Source organism: Balaenoptera borealis (assembly GCF_965194805.1).
Source record: "Balaenoptera borealis genome assembly, chromosome: 11".
NCBI lineage: Eukaryota > Metazoa > Chordata > Mammalia > Artiodactyla > Balaenopteridae > Balaenoptera > Balaenoptera borealis.
The window spans coordinates 60,621,420-60,640,162 of NC_138868.1; the positions used below are offsets into that span (position 1 = coordinate 60,621,420).

The following is an 18,743-nucleotide window of genomic DNA, read 5'->3' on the forward strand; positions in this document are numbered from 1 at the left end:
TCTCTGGGAGAGCTTTTGCCATTTAATATTACGTGGGGGTGGGAGATCTCTGGTGGACCAATGTCCTGGACTGGCTCTCCCACATAAGAGGCTCAGTCCTGACAACCAGCCAGAGCCCCAAGACCCTGTCAGCCACACAGCTCAGAAGAAAAAGGAGGAAAAAAAAAAAGAAAGGAAGAAAAATAAATAAATAAAGTAAAAGCAATAAAGTTATTAAAATAACAAGTTAAGAATTATTAAAAATAAAAAATAAAAAATTAATTAAAAAAAAGGAAGAAAGAGAGATCAACCAAACCAATAAACAAATCCACCAATGATAACAAATGCTAAAAACTATACTAAAAAAAAAAAAGGAAAGACAGAACCCTAGGATAAAAGGTAAAACAAAGCTATACAGACAAAAGCACCCAAAGAAGCATACACATACACACTCACAAAAAGAGATAAAGGGAAAAAAAAAAATATATATATATATAAAAAAAGGAAGACAGCAACCAAATCAATAAACAAATCTACCAATGATTATAAGCTCTAAATACTAAGATAAACATAAAACCAGAAACAAAGTAGGTGCAGAAAACAAACCCCAAGTCTACAGTTGCTCCCAAAGTCCACCACCTCAATTTTGGGATGATTCGTTGTCTGTTCAGGTATTCCACAGATGCAGGGTACCTCAAGTTGATTGTGGAGATTTAATCTGATGTTCCTGAGGCTGCTGGGAGAAATTTCAATTTCTGTTCTTTGTTCACACAGCTCCTGTGGTTCAGCTTTGGAATTGGCCTTGCCTCTGAGTGTAGGTCGCCTGAGGGCATCTGTTCCCCACCCAGACAGGACGGGGTTAAAGTAGCAGCTGATTAGGGGGCTATGGCTCACTCAGGGAGGCGTACGGAATACGGGGCAAGCTGAGGGAGTAGAAACGGGCATGACATTGCAACAGCCTGAGGCACGCTCTGTGTTCTCCCAGGGAAGTTGTCCCTGGATGACAGCACCCTGGCCATGGTGGGCTGCACAGGCTCCCGGGAGGGGAGGTGTGGATAGTGACCTGTGCTTGCACATAGGCTTCTTGGTGGCTGCAGCAGCAGCCTTAGCGTTTCATGCTCTTCTCTGGTGTCTGTGCTGATAGCTTCACTCGCGCCCATCTCTGGAGCTCGTTTAGGCGGTGCTCTGAATCCCCTTTCCTTGCACACCCCGAAACAATGGTCTCTTGCCTCTTTGGCAGTTCCAGACTTTTTCCCGGATTCCCTCCCAGCTAGCTGTGGTGCACTAGCCCCTGTCAGTCTGTCTCCATGCAGCCAACCCCAATCCTCTCCCTGGGATCTGAACTCCAAAGCCTGAGCCTCAGCTCCTACCCCCCACCTGCCAGGCGGGTGAGCAGACAAGCTTCTCAGGCTGGTGAGTGCTGGTCGACACTCTGTGCGGGAATCTCTCTGCTTTGCCCTCTGCACCCCTGTTGCTGCGCTCTCCTCTGTGGCTCCGAAGCTTCCCCCCGACCCAACCCCTGTCTCCACCAGTGAAGGGGCTTCCTAGTGTGTGGAAACTTTTTCTCCTTCACAGCTACCTCCCAGAGGTGCAGGTCCCATCCCTATTCTTTTCTCTCTGTTTTTTCATTTTTTCTTTTGCCCTACCCAGGTACATGGGGAGTTTCTTGCCTTTTGGGAAGTCTGAGGTCTTCTGCCAGCGTTCAGTAGGTGTTCTGTAGGAGTTGTTCCACATGTAGATGTATTTTTGATGTATTTGTGGGGAGGAAGGTGATCTCCACGTCTTACTGCTCTGCCATCTTGAAGGTCCTCCTGTAGACTTTTTAAATGATGGCAATTCTGACTGGTGCTGTGAGGTGGTACCTCATTATAGTTTTGATCTACATTTTTCTAATAATTAGCATTCTTGAGCACCTTTTCATGTGTTTATTAGCCATATTTAAGTCTTCTTTGGAGAAATATCTGTTTAGGTCTTCTGCCCATTTTTCGATTTGGTTTTTGTTTTTAATATTGAGCTGTATAACCTGTTTGTATATTTTTGGAAATTAATTGCTTGTTGGTAGCATTGTTCCCAAGTATTTTGTCCAATTCCATAGTTTATCTTTTCTTTTTGTTGATGGTTTCCTTTGCTGTGCAAAAGCTTTTAAGTTTAATTAGGTCACATTTGTTTATTTTTGCTTTTGTTTCTATTACTCTAGGAGGTAGAATTTTGTATATTAATTTTGTATCCTGCAACTTTACTGAATTCACTGATGAACTCTAGTAGTTTTCTTTTGGCACCTTTAGGGTTTTCTATGTATAGTATCATGTCATCTGCAAATGGTGACAATTATACTTTTTCATTTCCAATTCTGATTACTTTTATATCCTTTTCTTCTCTGATTGCTGTAGCTAGGACTTCCAAAACTGTGATGAATAAAAATGGCAAGAGTGGGCATCTTTTTCTTCCTGATCTTAGAGGGAATGCTTTCAGCTTTTCACCACTGAGTATGAAGTTAGCTGTCATATATGACCTTTATTATGTTGAGATATGTTCCTTCTTTGCCCATTTTCTGTAGAGTTTTTAATCATAAATGCATGTTGAATTTTATCAAATGCTTTTTCTGCATCTATTGAGTTGATCATATGGTTTTTATTCTTCAATTTGTTAATGTGGTGTATCACATTGATTGGTTTGCAGATATTGAAAAATCCTTGCATCCCTGGGATAAAAATCACTTGATCATGGTGTATGATCCTTTTAATGTATTGTTGGAGTTTGCTAGTATTTTGTTGAGGATTTTGGCATCTATATTCATCAGTGATACTGACCTGTAAGTTTCTTGTTATGTGCTATCTTTGTTTGGTTTTAGTTACAAAGTTACTGTGCCCTCATAGAATGATTTCAAAAGTATTCCTTCCTCTTGAATTTTTTTGCATATTTTGAGTAGGATAGGTGTTAACTCTTCTCTAAATGTTTGGTAGAATTTACCTGTGAAGCCGTCTGATCCTGGACTTTTGTTTGTAGGGAGTTTTTAAACTACTGATTCAATTTTGGTACTGGTAATGTGTCTGTTCATATTTTTTATTCCTTTCTGGTTCAGTCTTAGTAGACTGTAGCTTTCTAAGAATTTGTCCATTTATTCTTAGGTGTCTGTTTTATTGGTCATATATTGGTGTATATTTGGTGTGTAGTTCTCATAGTAGTCTTTTATTTTCCTTTGTATTTCTATGGTGTTAATTGTAACTTCTCCTTTTTCATTTCTGATTTTATTGATTTGGGCACTCTCCCTTTTTTTCTTAATGAGTCTGACTAAAGGTTTTTCAATGTTGTTTACCTTTTCAAAGAACCAGCTTTTAGTTTTTTTTCTGTCTCCGTTTCATTTATTTCTGCTCTGATCTTTATGATTACTTTCCTTCTACTAACTTCGGATTTTGTTTGTTCTTCTTTCTCTAGTTGCTTTAGGTGTATGGTTAGTTTGTTTATTTGAGATTTTTCTTGTTTCCTGATGTAGTCTTGTATCACTATAAACTTCCCTGTTGGGACCGCTTTTGCTACATCCCATAGGCTTTGGATCATCGTGTTTTTGTTTTCATTTGTCTCTAGGTATTTTTTAATTTACCCTTAGATTTCTTCAGTGATCCACTGGTTGTTTAGTAGCATATTGTTTAGCCTCCATGTGTTTGTGTTTTTTTGCACTTTTTTCTTGTAATTGATAGACTCATAGCATTGTGGTCAGAAAAGATGCTTGATATGATTTCAATTTTCTTAAATTTACCAAGACATGGTTTTTGGCCTAGCATATGATCTGTCCTAGAGAATGTTCCATGTGCACTTGGAAAGAATGTGGATTCTGCTGCTTTGGAGTGGCATGCTCTATAAATATCAATTAAGTCCATTTGTTCTAATGTGTTGTTTAAGACCTGTGTTTCCTTGTTAGTTTTCTGTCTGGATTATCTGTCCATTGATGTAAGTGGGGTGTTAAAGTCCACTACCGTTATTGTGTTACTGTTGACTTCTCCTTTTATGTCTGTTTATATTTGCCTTATATATTGAGTTACTCTTATGTTGGGTGGATATATATTTACAATTGCTATATATATTTCTTGGATTGATTCCTTGACCATGACGTAGTATCCTTCTTTGTATCCTTCTTCTCTTGTAACAGTCTTTATTTTAAAGTCTATTTTGTCTGATATAAGTATTGCTCTTCTGGCTTTCTTTTGATTTCCATTTGGTGAAATATCTTTTTCCATCCCCTCACTTTCAGTCTGTATTTGTCTCTAGATCTGAAGTGAGTCTCTTATAGGCAGCGTATATATGGGTCATGTTTTTGTATCCATTCAGCTAGTCTGTGTCTTTTGGTTGGAGCATTTAGTCCATAAATATTTAAGGTAATTGTCAACATGTATGTTCTTATTGGCATTTGTTAATTGTTTTGGATTTGTTTTTGTATGTCTTTTTCTTTTTTCCATTTCTTCTTTTGTTTTCTTGTGATTTGATGACTATCTTTAGTGTTATGTTTGGATTCCTTTTTTGTGTGTGTATATATATTATAGATTTTTGGTTTGTGGTTACCTTGAGGTTTTTGTATAGCAGTCTACATATATATATGATTGTTTTAAGTTGCTGATCTCTTCATTTCAAATACATTTTAAATACCCTGCATTGGTACTCTTCTCACCTCACAATTACTATTTTTGATGTCATATTTTACAACTAATTGTTTTTTGTATCCCTTAACTGCTTATTGTGGATACAGACGATTTTACTACTTTTTTCTTTTAACCTCCCTACCAGCTTTGTGTGTGGATGATTTCCTAACATTACTGTATGTTTGCCTTTACCAGTGAGCTTTTTCATTCTGTAATTTTCTTGTCTCTAGTTGTGGCCTTTTCTTTTTTACCCAGAGAAGTTCTTTTAATATTTGGTGTTAACGCTGGTTTGGTGGTTTGAAGTCTTTTAGCTTTTGCGTGCCTGTTAAACTTTTGATTTCTCCATCAAATCTGAATGAGAGCCTTGCTGGGTAGAGTATTCTTGGTTGTAGGTTTTTCCCTCTCATTTCTTTAAATATATCATGCCACTCACTTCTGGCCTGCAGAGTTTTTGCTGAAAAATCAACTGATAGTCTTATGGCAGTTCCCTTATATGTTATTTGTTGATTTTCCCTTGATGCTTTTAGTATCTTTATCTTTAATTTTTGTCATTTTGATTACAGTGTGTCTTGGTGTGTTCCTCTTTGGGTTAATCCTGTATGGGACTCTGTACTTCCTGAACTTGGGTGACTCTTTCCTTTTCCAGGTTAGGGAAATTTTCAGCTATGATCTCTTCAAATATTTTCTCAGGCCCTTTTTCTCTTCTCCTTCTGTGCTGCCTCTAATGCAAATATTAGTGCACTTGATGTTGTCCCAGAGGTCTCTGTCCTCATTTCTTCTCATTCTTTTTTTCTGTTTAGGAGTAGTGATTTCTACTACTCGGTCTTCCAGCTCACTGATCCATTTTTCTGAATCATTTAGTCTACTATTGATTCCTTCTAGTGTATTTTTCATTTCAGTTATTGCATTCTTCATCTCTGTTTTGTTGTTCTTTATATTTTCTAACTCTTTGTTAAAAACTAACTTCTTGCTCTGTGCATCCATTCTCTCCCCAGTTCTTTGATCATCTTTAAGATCATTACTCTGAACTCTTTCTTGTATAGATTGCCTGTCTCTACTTCACTTAGTTCTTCTGATATTTTATCATTTTCCTTCATCTGGAAAATATTCCTCTCCTGCCTCATTTTGTCTAAGTTAGTTACTATTTGTGTTTTTATGTCTGTGGTAGGTTAGTTACGTTCTCAACCTTGGAGAAGTGGCCCTCTGTAGGCGGTGTCCTGTGCATCCCAGCAGTGTACTCCCCTCTCATCACCTAAACTATATGCTCTAGTGTTTCCCCATAAAAGGGCTGCATGGGTCCTTCTATTGTGGTGGGTTGACTATGTAGGTGGCCTGGTAGGCTTGGTTGGCCCCTAGTCTGGTTGGTTGCCAGGCCCTCCCTTTTACAGGTGCTGCTGGCTGCTGTTTAGTGGACTGGTTAATGAGGTGGCTGGTTGCCAAATCCTAGGGGGCCCTGGGGCTAGTGCTGGCTCACTGGTGGGTGGAGTCAGGGTCCCGAAGACGCTGGGGCTTTTGCCCCCCCCCCCCATTGGCAGGTGGAGCCAGATCCTGAGGTTAGTGCCAGTCTACTGGCAGACGGAGCTGTTTCCTGGAATCCAGCTGTAGGGCCCAGGGATCCCAGAGCTTGTTTCAGATCACTGCGGTGGAGAGCAGTTCTTGACACAATTGGGTATGGGGTCTAGGGTGTCTCAAAAGTTGTGTTGGCCAGTTAGTGGGCAGGGCCAGGACCCAGCATCCCAGGGTAGTGTCTGGCCTGTGTTGTGGGATCAAAGTTTTCTTGCTTTTGGTGTCTGCCTCCTGGTGGGTGAGACTGGTCTAGAGGCTTGTGCAGGCTTCCTGGTGGGAGGGGTGAGTGCTTGTCTACTGGTGGGAGAAGTTGGGTGTTGGCACTCTGGTGGGCTGGGCTGTGTCTAGGGACAAGTCCAAGTCCAGAGGCCGCTGTGGGCTCTTTAGTCTTTAGGCAGCCTCTCTGATGATGGGTGGGGCTGTGTCCCTGCCCAGTGTGTTGTTTGGCTTGAGGCATCCCAGCACTGCTACCTGCAGGCTGTTGGGTAGTGCCAGGTCTTAGAAGTAATGAGCTAAGATGGCATCTGCTAGCAGCAGCGTTCACATGGTTGAATGTTCCCCAATATGTTTGATACCAATGTCTGTGTTCCCAGGATGAGCTGCAACCACCCCCTGCCTCTCCAGGAGACTCTATAAGACCAGTAGGTAGGTCTTGCCTAGACTCCTATCAGATTACTGCTTTTGCCCTGGGTCCTGGTACACATGAGATTTTGTGTGAGCTCTTTAAGAGTGAAGTCTCTATTTCCCCCAGTCCTTTGGGGATCCTGCAGTTAAGCCACACTAGCCTTCAAAGCCAAGTGCTCTGGGTGGGGGCTCCTCTTCCAGGTGCTGGACCCCTGGGCTGGGAGCCTGACGTGGGGCTTAGAACTCTCACTCCTGTGGGAGAACCTCTGCAATGTAATTGTTCTCCAGTTTGTGGGTTACCCACCTGGGGCATATGGGATTTGATTATATCCCAATTCTGCCCCTCCTACCTGTCTTGTGTGGTTCCTTCTTTATGTCTTTCTTTAGTTGTAGGTCTTTTCTGGTGGGTTCCAGTCTTTTTTATCAATGGTTGTTTTGCAGATTGTTGTGATTTTGGTGTCTTCATGAGTGGAGGTAAGCACAGGGTCTTTCTGCTCCACAATGGTGGCCACTCTCTCCCATTATGCTCTTGAATGGAGGTCTATGTTTTCCGTATGCTATAAACTGAATGTTTATGTCACCCCAAAATTCATGTGTTGAAAAATAATCCCAAATACCACCTTCTGATGGCATTAGGAGGTGAAACCTTTGGGGGTGATTAAGTCATGAGAGTGAAGCTCTCATGAATGGGATTAGTGCCCTTATATAAGAGACCCCTCCTCCTTTCTTCCATAGCATACAGTGAAAAGACAGCCATCTATGAACCAGGAAGCATACCAGCACCAGACAGTGAATCTGCCAGTACCTTCATCTTGGACTTCCCAGCCTCCAGAGTTGTGAGAAATAAGTTCTGTTGTTTATAAGCTACCCAGTCTATGGTACTGCTATGTTATAGCAGCCTGAATGGACTAAGACACCATATATGCCAAAGTTACCCATAGGGACATAAGTGACATGAATATGGTCTACCTAGAGTAAATATTCAGCCAAATATGAGACACTCAAATCCACTTTCTCAGATTCCTTGCTGCTCCCAGCTGTGCCAGCTTAGTCAGAAGGTTTAAGCATCTAAGAAGACAAAAAAGACATGTTTTGCAGATTCCTGAGTTACCTGTGAGAAAAGATGAGATGAAGCTTACCAAAGGTCCATTTCTAAACTACACTTGGACTGTTTTAAAGCTATGTCATACACACACACGTAAATGATAAACAATTAGTTGTTTGATGAGTTACAGGTAACTCAAATAGACGATAACTGCTGTACATGCAGAAGGGCAAGTCAGAGAGAGGCTTAATCCTGGAATGTTACAACCAGATGGTTGATTGTACTAAAAGAAAATAGGGAGCAATAAGGGTACAATTCACATATAAATCAGCAAAATTTAAGCTCTAAAATAAACTTTTTATTATTATTTTTTTAATTTTATTGGAGTATAGTTGATTCACAATGTTGTGTTAGTTTCAGGTGTACAGTAAAGTGATTCAGTTATACATATACATATATCTATTATTTTTTAGATTCTTTTCCATTATAGGTTACTACAAAATATTGAGTAAAGTTCCCTGTGCTCTACAGTAGGTCCTTGATGGTTATCTATCTTATATATAGTAGTGTGTGTGTGTTAATACCAAGCTTCTGATTTATCCCTCCTCCCACCCACACATTTCCCCTTTGGTAACTGTAAGTTTGTTTTCGATATCTGTAAGTCTGTTTCTGTTTTGTAAATAAGTTCATTTGTCTCATTTTTTAAAAAATTAGATTCCACATATGAGTGATATCATATGATATTTGTCTTTCTCTGACTTGCTTCACTTAGTATGATAATCTCTAGGTCCATCCATGTTGCTGTAAATGGCATTATTTCATTCTTTTTTATGGCTGAGTGGTATTCCATTGTATGTATGTACCACATCTTTATCCATTCCTCTGTCAGTGGACATTTAGGTTGCTTCCATGTCTTGGCTATTGTAAACAGTGCTGCAATGAATATTGAGGTGCATGCATCTTTTCAAATTATGGTTTTCTCTTGATATATACCCAGGGGTGAGATTGCTGGATCATATGGTAGCTCTATTTTTAGTTTAAGGAAGCTCCATACTGTTCTCCATAGTGGCTGTGCCAATTTACATTCCTACCAGCAGTGTAGCAGGGTTCCCTTTTCTCCACACCCTCTCCAGCATTTATTGTTTGTAGACTTTTTGATGATGGCTTTTCTGACTGGTGTGAGCTGATACCTCATTGTGGTTTTGATTTGCCTTTCTCTAATAACTAGCTATGTTGAGCATCTTTTCATGTGCCTATTGGCCATCTGTATGTTTTCTTTGGAAAAATGTCTATTTAGATCTTCTGCCCACTTTTTGATTGGGTTGTTTGGTTTTGATATAGAGCTGCATGAGCGGTTTGTATATTTTGGAGATTACTCCCTTGTTGGTCACTTCATTTGCAAATATTCTATCCCATTCTGTGGGTTGTAGTTTTTCTTTCTCAGGATTGCTTTGGCTATTTGGGGTCTTTTGTGTTTCCACACAAATTTTTAAATTTTTAGTTCTAATTCTGTAAAAAAATGCCATTGGTAATTTGATAGGGATTGCAAGGCAATCTACAGATTCTGTGCAATCCCTACCAAATTACCAATCGCATTTTTCACAGAACTAGAACCAAAAATTTTAAAATTTGTATGGAAACATAAAATTTTTTAAATTCTCAAGAGCCTACAGATGGTGATAGTGGGTATACTAGTACTAAAGTGGTGGCAGTACTAGGATCTATTGTCAGATGATCTAAACAATTTTCATGGGTCATCCTCTCACCATATGAAGTTGAATACCTCACTTGAATCTGGGCAACAATCGCTTCATCTAACAGATTAAACAATTCTCTACCTTCCCCTAAGTCATGACATTTTATTAGGAACTTAAATTATGTTAAAGCTCTCTGTCAACTATGAGGTGAACATTGTGTAAATATTTAGGATTGTTGTCTTGTCTCTATCTATCTATCTATCTATGTCACTGGAAAATTTAGAAGTTTGGATAATTTTTATTTTACTGTTGATCATCCGTACACTTTGCTAACTCTTCAAACCCTTACTCCTGTCTTCCTCTGCAGCTTCCTCTCCCTCTTGTCCTTTCTATACACAGAACTACCCATTCAAATCACAACTTACATACACTCAACTGTGCCATAGTTTGTTTCCATACCTGGAATTCCCCTTGCTTTTTGCCATATTGGCTAACTCCTAATTTTCTTTCAAGTTACAATTCAAATGTCCACTATTCCGTGAAACCTGCTCTGACTCATTTTACCAATTTTAGTAATTCCTTCTTTGTGCCTCTCTCCTACCTAGTAAAAACATATATCTATTATCCAACCTATGATGGAGCAATCATCATTGAATAGATTATTCATGCTTCCTAGCTTGTGAGCTCATTAAAGAAATGACCCATGCCTTATTTATACAAGTGAATAAATGCTAACAAACAATTGAAAAAGTGATAATAATTTAGTTAATTATTGAATAAATAAGTAAAAATGATATTAAGCTGGCCTGTCTACTTTCTTGGTCACAGGTTAGTAAGCACCCTTTATACCTTCCAATTATCCGCTATATGTCCATTTTACTGTTGTGATAACCTCATGCATCTAAAATGAAAAAAAAAAAATTAACAATGGGACATTGTAACAAATGAGACTTGTCCAGAAAATGCCTGTTTTTATTCTCTCTGGATTTTTAAAGTGGGTGGCATGCTTTAATCCAAATATAATAAACTCCAAGATCTTTAATATTCCATTCACCTGTATCCCATAACCAGAAGATTTCTTCTTGATCATGCAATCAATATTGCAGACTCATTTAAGGATCTTTTCCCTAAGTGCTGAGATAAGGATGTTTCTTGTGTTGGGGCCAGGTTGTAGAAGAATTGTTGAATCACATTTTTGTCTTCTTGTCGATCTCTCTTCCTTTTTGTTAAGTGAAGTATAGGTGAATTACAAGATTGTGTTAGTTTCAGGTGTACAGCAAAGTGATTCAGGTATACACACATATATATGTATTTTTTTTCATATTCTTTTCCCTTATTGGTTATTACAAAATGTTGAGTATAGTCCCCTGTACTATATAGTAGGTCCTTGTTGGTTATCTGTCTTTCTTTTTGAGTTATACTATTTTATTTTTTTCTTTTTGCACATTTGTCATTATTGACATTATCAAGTATATATCAGTTCCTCTTGGCTATTGACTCTTGATCTCTCTGCTAATTTTGACAGTGCCCATTCTAGATATGTCTAAAAGTTTGTAGTCTTTCTTTCATCTATGGTCCTTCTATTGGCAAGACCAACCCTGCTGTGGGCCTAGATTAATGAATATATGTCATCCTGAAATATCTAACAGAACTAATTATGCTCATTTTGATTCCATACTCACCAAACAGATTGCTGGTTTTGACCTGGCTTCCGTTCTTATGTCTGTCTGCATGGGCAAGTGCCCATCCATATTGACCTCTTTTTTTATATTCGAATTTTTTTATTAGAATTATGAGCTTAGTGACTGGGGATCAGTCCCAGTGAGATGGCTTTGTTCACACTGTGCTGGCAAAAGAAGGGTTCTGAGCCTAGAAGATAATGGAGAGAACACAGTGACTTTTCACCTAGGCATGTTGAAGTGTATATTCATGTTAGAATAAGTTTTTGAAAAATAATACTAATTTTGTGGTTAAACTGGAAAATCAATATGAACTCATGACCTTAATGATCATTATTTTCTAGATCTCTCCATAATGTCTGGCATATGTAGAACAGTATGGTAACTTTTCATAGTATCCTGAAGTTGGTCTTTAAAAGTATTTTCCATTCAAAGGAATTGAGACTTTCTGGAGATGATCTCATGCATTGAAATAGGAAAAAAAAATCAAGATGAACTAGCTTGTTGTTGCCAGAAATCAAAGATGCTTTTAAAATTTTCTGAGTGGTATCTTAAAAGGCAAAGGATTTCATTAACTGAGGTTTCCAATGGATAAGTTGTAATAATTTAACTTATGCATCCAAAAGATAATTTTAATTATAATAATAAAATTGAGTTGAATATGTGAAAAAGACCATGAAATTGTAATTACATCAAGTATGTAAAATTTAAAATAAAATTTAGAGTATGAAAATTTAAAAGTAGGGCAAGTACATTAAACCATGATAAGTAATTAGTTTTAATAATTAGGGAATGCTGATTTCATTTAAATACATGTAATATTTAAAAATTGTAGTATGCATTTTTAATATGTTTTAACAAAAAGGATGATTTCAAAGAACAGTGAGTAAGTAATATAGAATCCAACAACCTGTGACAAAATGATAGATTATCTGCATAACCTTAATAGAAAATTGTCTATATAAACTCATTCCTTAATCTCCTGAGGCATGAAACTTCTGGATATCCTACTAATTATGCAGTGATAATAGGGCACAGTCAAGTAAACCGTGAAGTGAGGTGGATCACTCTGTAAGTAATATATGTGACTTGGAGGAAAAGCTGGGTCAGCACCACATTCTAAAGCATAGTCTTGTAACGTACCAGTTATTTAACAATCAAAGTTTTGTTTGAGAAGAGTCCCAACCCAATAAACACTGACTCAGCTTTCAATCTACTTAGAAGATGTAACCAGATCCCTTGACAAATGAGGAATGAATAGGTTAATGAAATAAAATCTGCAATACCAGCTAGTTTATATTGCTTGACTTTCAGATTGATAAAATTATTGTCCATAAATGAATAAAACCATAACCAGGAATATATCAAATAAGTTTATATCAAATAAATTTGTATAGAGATAATAATGTGACAAAACCACGGGATTGATGTTTTGAAGTAGGTTCTCTAATAAATTTTAATAACTATAATGTTTTGTATATATAAGGCATTTGGAGCATTTAAAATATTTTTTATGCTAGATTTATGACTTTATTGAACTGTTTTGAGACTTGACTAATTTTATATTTACTATCTAAATGTTTAAGGGATTTTGATTTATATTTAAATTTATGAATTATATGAGCAATGATAACAATGTTCACTAGATACACTATCTTAAAAAAGGATGGACGAAAGAGTGACCTTCTTAAGCCACAGAGCCCCTTAAGCTTCTAAGATTCTACCCTGAGGGCACTGACCCTGATAAACCAAGCATGAGAGATCTTTATAACACACGGAGCTGCTTTTAGACCACCCAGCCTCTCTGGATGATGAGGTAGCTGGGATGAGGAATTGTAATTCGGTCTGACTATTAAATAATGGAAATTTACCTCTCAAACATAAAGATTTCCCCCATGTAGTCCTTTCCATGAACTTTTTGTTTGGATTTTTATCCAGCTCAAAGTGATAATCAATCATTTATTTCCTAGCCAAAAGGAGACTACTAAATTATGAAACTTTATACTTGTGCCCTCAGTGACACAGATAAAAGATAAAGCAAAATTTGAAATCCCCTAAACCTGAATTCCTTGTGACACACCACAGGTGCTTCCCAGAGAATGGCAAATCTAGTCTTTTGTACAGCTCATCAAAACAATTTCCTGTGATCCTATGTCCACTTGAACCAAACTGATTAGTTAAGGTCCATAAATCCAGTAAAAATAAGCCATGTAAGTTATCTAGAACAAGCATATTCCCGCTTTGATATCTCCTGTAGTCCATGGGCCCCAGGATGTGAAAGGTATTGGGGTTTCCAACCCTTCCCTAGTTTGTTTCCCCTCAGTTAACTCAGTCTCATTTCAGTCATCTCCATCTCTTCTATTTCCGTCTCCGTCACATCATGCTCACTCTGAGTCCCATGGTTTTGCTGTCACTTGTCCTTTCACTTGTCCACCCTTGTTTCTTTCTTTATAAGTTTTCCCACTTGAAGTTCTTTCTCCTTTGTGAAATTTTCCATGCCTGCCCCAACTCTTGCTCTTGTTTAACTTTCTAAAAAGTAACACAGGAGTTTTCACGAAATAATTCTATCGAGGGTAAGCAGGCTATTTTCAAATCCTTAAAGACCAACGACTAGGAAGCACTCCCTCCTCAGAAATATGTGTCATAAGCTTTTAAGTCCCAATAATCCTAAACTTTTCCCATTGTTTCACAAGCCTTAGAGTTGGTAGTTGCCTCATTCAGTGATTACCTCTATGTTATCTCTATGAAAAGGCATTTAGAAAAAGAGAAAAGTGGAAGCTGGTTCAAAAAGGTAATGGATATAGGCTGAGATTTATGACCTGTACAGTAAGAGGTATACATGTGTGGACTCCCCTGAGCATAAATAAAGGTTTCAGAGACTTAATACACAGGGGGCCAATGAGCAGCCTTCCAGCCTGGCAGCCCTCCAATGGGCACACAGTAGCTATTACTATTTTCTTTTCAAAGATGAGAAAACTGGGGCTTGGAGAGACCTCAGTTTTCCCTAGTCTGTGTTCCATTTTTGCCTTTTCAGTTTTCCATACTTGTTTATCCAATTGTCTATGTTAAATTCTCTCTGCTAAAATAACTTGTATGGTTTCTATAACCTGTCTGGACCCTAACTAATATATACAGTATTTGGAATATTAGATGAAACCAATATACATGTTGTCCCTATCTTGTCAACTTCAAGGGCTTCATGTTTGTGGAATCAACTTTTAAATTAATTCTGGAGACTTTAACCATACAAAGTCCTGAGGAAGAATAAAAGCTTACCAGGAATTGTTTTCATAAGGAATTTATGTGCATCTAAGGAAGATGTTTTTAAAGTTTCAAAATTCAAGCTTAACTCTTCAGTACAAGACTGAAATAACACACGTCAAATGCATGCTTAGTAGTATAAATGACCAGGACATAGCCATGATCATCTTGTCAATGAGCCAAGCAGCACTCTTACGTGTAGCCATCCAAAGTTCTTTCAGGACCGAGTGACTCAATTGTGGGAGGAAAGAATTCAAATCCCACAATTTTTTTATGCTTAAACAAGGGCGTGTTCTCACACCTGCGTGTGTTCCCATTTAGGCACATTTCCACCATCACTAATATGTATTTTTACATATATGTGCAGGCTAGACAATTTATGTACATTAACTCATTTAATATTGGTGAAAACTCTTGCAAGCTAAATACTGTCAGAAGTTTATAGAAAAGAAAACTGCCTATCAGATTGATTGAGCCAGGTGACCCCAAAATTCACAATTAGTAAGTACCAGAACCAGAAGTCCAACTGAGGTCTGTCTGATTGCTAGTATTTTACACTATACCATTCCTATGAACCACAGGCTTGGGAGTAGGAATAAAGAAGGAATGGTTCATTCAGATCTAGAGAAGAGATTAGCAGTCTAGTTGATTATACCCTGAGGAATAAAAGAGTATAAAGCCATAAGCAGTAAAGGTTATAATTACAAAAGATCATGAAATTGCCATTCCCACTGGGCAAAATGGTATAGTATAATACGCATGGTCTTTGCCTTCAGAAAAACTTGAATTCAAATTCCATCTTTCCACTGTATATGTCTTACTTTAGACAAGTCACCTAACTCTTAGTCCTCTGTTTTTCCAAAACCACCTCACAGAATTACTGTAAAGAGTAAAAGGAGGTACAAATACAGTAGATGCTCAATAAATATCAAATCTCTTCTGACTTTATAAAATCTTTCATATTTACTATTTCCTTCATTTATCACCACTTGTACCTCTGTCATAACTAATAACAGAATATCTTTAAAATTAAATGAACCTACCTAAACTAATACTAAAGAGAGAGGCTTCGAGCATTCTTTGGAACACTTTCTGAACAATTATGGATAAAGAAACACTCAAAAGGATAGAAAGTTAAAAGCAGATTCAAAATTGTAATAAATATAGGCTATGTATTTAGTCCTATCCAAAGGAAGAAGTATTCTTAGGCTTCCTTGAGCCTAAAGACTGGTTTCAGAGTCTTGATACAAAAGAATCAATGAACAGTGACCTAGCAATTCTTCCATTGGGTAAAAGGTGACTCTTACTTTTCTTTTTTTCCTTAGGTGAGAAAACAGGCTCAGGCAGACCAGAATTTCCCATAGCTAATAAAGGTTAGAAAGCTAATCTGAACCCAGTTTTTCTAATTCCAAGTCAAATACTGTTTCCAGTATGGTACAACATTATAAATCAGTCTAATTCCCTATATTTCTATTCCTGCTTGTGGAGTTGTAAGTTTTCCCATTTTAATAAGAGAAAAATAGCCGTCTTTTATTAGGGAAATTAAGAAGCAGTTAGGAGACATGTACACCACCTCTATATCTCTTCCACATAATCTCTTCTAGAGGTTGGACAGTTAGAAATCAAATAGTCAGAGCATCATTGCTTGCCTAGCGTGCAAGTGATCTCCAAATGCAAATGCCATCTAATAGGTATTTTAGATGCTCTTTATCAAGCAATCTTATTTTCCGGAACATAATTGCTTTATTCAATCAAAGTGTCTCCAACTGCTGTGGATTAGAGACCTCATGATTTAGTTTCTATCAAAAGAATCCTGCCCCAAGTGGAGAAACTTGCCTGATTTAAATGAATATCAACAAAAATGATGATTTTACACTTTTCAGAGAAACAACAGTCCCTAAAGTTCTCGTGTATTTCCGGGGACCTTAATGGAGGCTAACAGATTTATGGTCTCATTATTGCCTGAAGCAATGTCTTCCAATAGGTAATTTTTATGCTGTGGGACAGCAGAACATATAGGAATAAATGTTCTTGAGTAAAGGAACTGGCTGTCAGGCTTTTCAAATACAGCAGTTACTAAAACAATAGATTTTCACAAAGAAATGAGCTTCTTTTCTCCTTAGCGTCTCACCTGTGTTTCACCATTAATCCCATCAGAAACACTTGTCTCTTTAAATAGTGGAAAATATCATTTAAAGAATTGGGAAACAATAATAAAAACCTGTAACACCATATCCAATTAGTATTTTAATAACATTATATAATACTTTGTATTCATAATATAGTATAAATTCTAATAATAATGTGTAATAATAATCTATTCTACTTTAATTAATGATTCTAATCCATATTATGCCTCTCCTATTCCCAGTCTCAAACAAGACACAATGGACCACTGAATAGAAGTTATAAGAAATGTGTTTTCTCTTATCAGTGAATATATTAAAACAGAGATTGAATGGCCATGAGTAAGCATGGTTTTGGAATTGAAACAAATGGAAGATTTTAGAATGAATTCATGTATTAGATAGGAGGTGGCACTATATATCATAAAATGTTAGGGACCCGTGAAAACTAAGGAATGAAAAAATTTAGGGACCCATGAAATTTAAGGACATAAAACAAAGGAAACAAACCTTTGTCAAATATTGGTTTCATGCTAGGCATTTTGCAAGTTAAAGTTTTCCCAAATGTATAAATAAAAAATCTGAGAGTTTGAATAGGAATAGAACAGAACTGGGAATGAGACTACCCAATTTTAAAGAATTTTTTAAAGTGCACTTCCCTAATCCTGCATAAGAAATATCAATAAAAAACAACCAAATTAAAAAGAATCTTACACTCTGCCTACATTCAATTTTAATAAATGAAAGGGAATAAAAGTTTTAGTTTACAACAACGAAAACTTATCCAAAAATTAACTTCAGGTTACACTACACAGTTATCAATATCTCAGGGTAGTATTCTAACTCTTCTTCCTTCTAGGCCCTCTCTGTCACATCACCCTGTTGCAATGACCTCATAGCACTTATCACTACATGAAATTATCTTTTTCTTTATTTTGCTATACATTCAGTGTTGTTTCTTCACCTCTACTTTGTTGCTTCAAGTGTTAAAGATAACTGGCCCAATGTGGAGTTATTTATGCTAAAACCCATGTCACCAAACCAAGACTTAACTTAATTAGTTTCAGCTATCCCGGAAATGGAATCTTATACTAGTCAATCAGGAATCTCTTGATTAGCATTAGTTAGGTAATCTGCCGGATAAATCCGTCCATTCCCTATAAGGAAAGTTACCCTACAATAACCAATCTGCTTTTCACCCTAGTACTCTTCCTTGTTCCTGCTCCCTTCTGCCTGTAAAATGTCTTGCCTTGTACAGCTCTTTTGGGCTCCTTTCTATCTGCTAGATTGTGTGCTGCCTAATTCATGAATCACTGAATAAAGCCAATGTGATCTTTAAAATTTACTCAGTTGAAATTTGTTTTTTAACAGAAGCAAAGCAAACTTTTCTGTTTGTTCACTACTATATCCCCAACACCTAAATTAGCACCTGGCACAGAATAGAGCCCCAATGAATATTTGCTGAATCAAAGGTAGTTTTACCACAATAGTGTTACTATAGGCTTGCCACATAAAAAGGTGATAATCTATGAAAGACACAGGACTGCACAGTGGAAGGAAGGCATGTTTAAAGTCACACAGTTCACTCACCAACGCCAGTCCATTGCCTGATTTAATCTTCACAACTTCAGTGTGAGGTGGACAGCGTTGTCATTCTGAGTATGTGGACGATGATGAGACACCTAGAGAATCAGAGTGAATTTTACAAAAATAGGTAAAAAGCAGAAATGAAACTAAGACACTTATCCTAAGTTTGAGGGTCAGGACATTTTCTTTTACTGTTTTCCTGTATTAAACTAAACAAAATTGCATAGGAAGGGGATTAAAAATATAACAAGCAAACACAAAAATTAGAAAGGAAATCATGAGAGTGGTCAGGCTATAGTGGAGGGGAAATTTCAAGAAACATTGAAAAGTGAGGATAAGTGGAAAAGCAGTGGTGGCTAATGGAGAACTACATATGTTATGTATATAGGGATAAAATAATTACATTTGATATTGTACAAATATATAAATAGCCATATTTACGTATGGCTAATAAGAGTTTTTGAGTTGGAAATCTTGGCCTCTGTCTTACCTTGAACCTTTATAAGGCAAATTTAATCTGCTAAAAAATGGGAACTGAGACAATC

At 37.2% G+C, this 18,743-nt stretch overlaps 1 long non-coding RNA gene across 1 annotated transcript in view; it reads right to left on the reverse strand.

The window, feature by feature from the left end:
- Window positions 1–1,503: 1,503 nt before the first annotated feature.
- Window positions 1,504–18,743, reverse strand: part of LOC309606383 — an 805,264-nt gene continuing 788,024 nt past the window's right edge. The window contains exon 14 of the long non-coding RNA XR_014231787.1: window positions 1,504–18,293. This is a non-coding gene — a long non-coding RNA (uncharacterized lncRNA). The remainder of the gene's footprint in view (window positions 18,294–18,743) is intronic.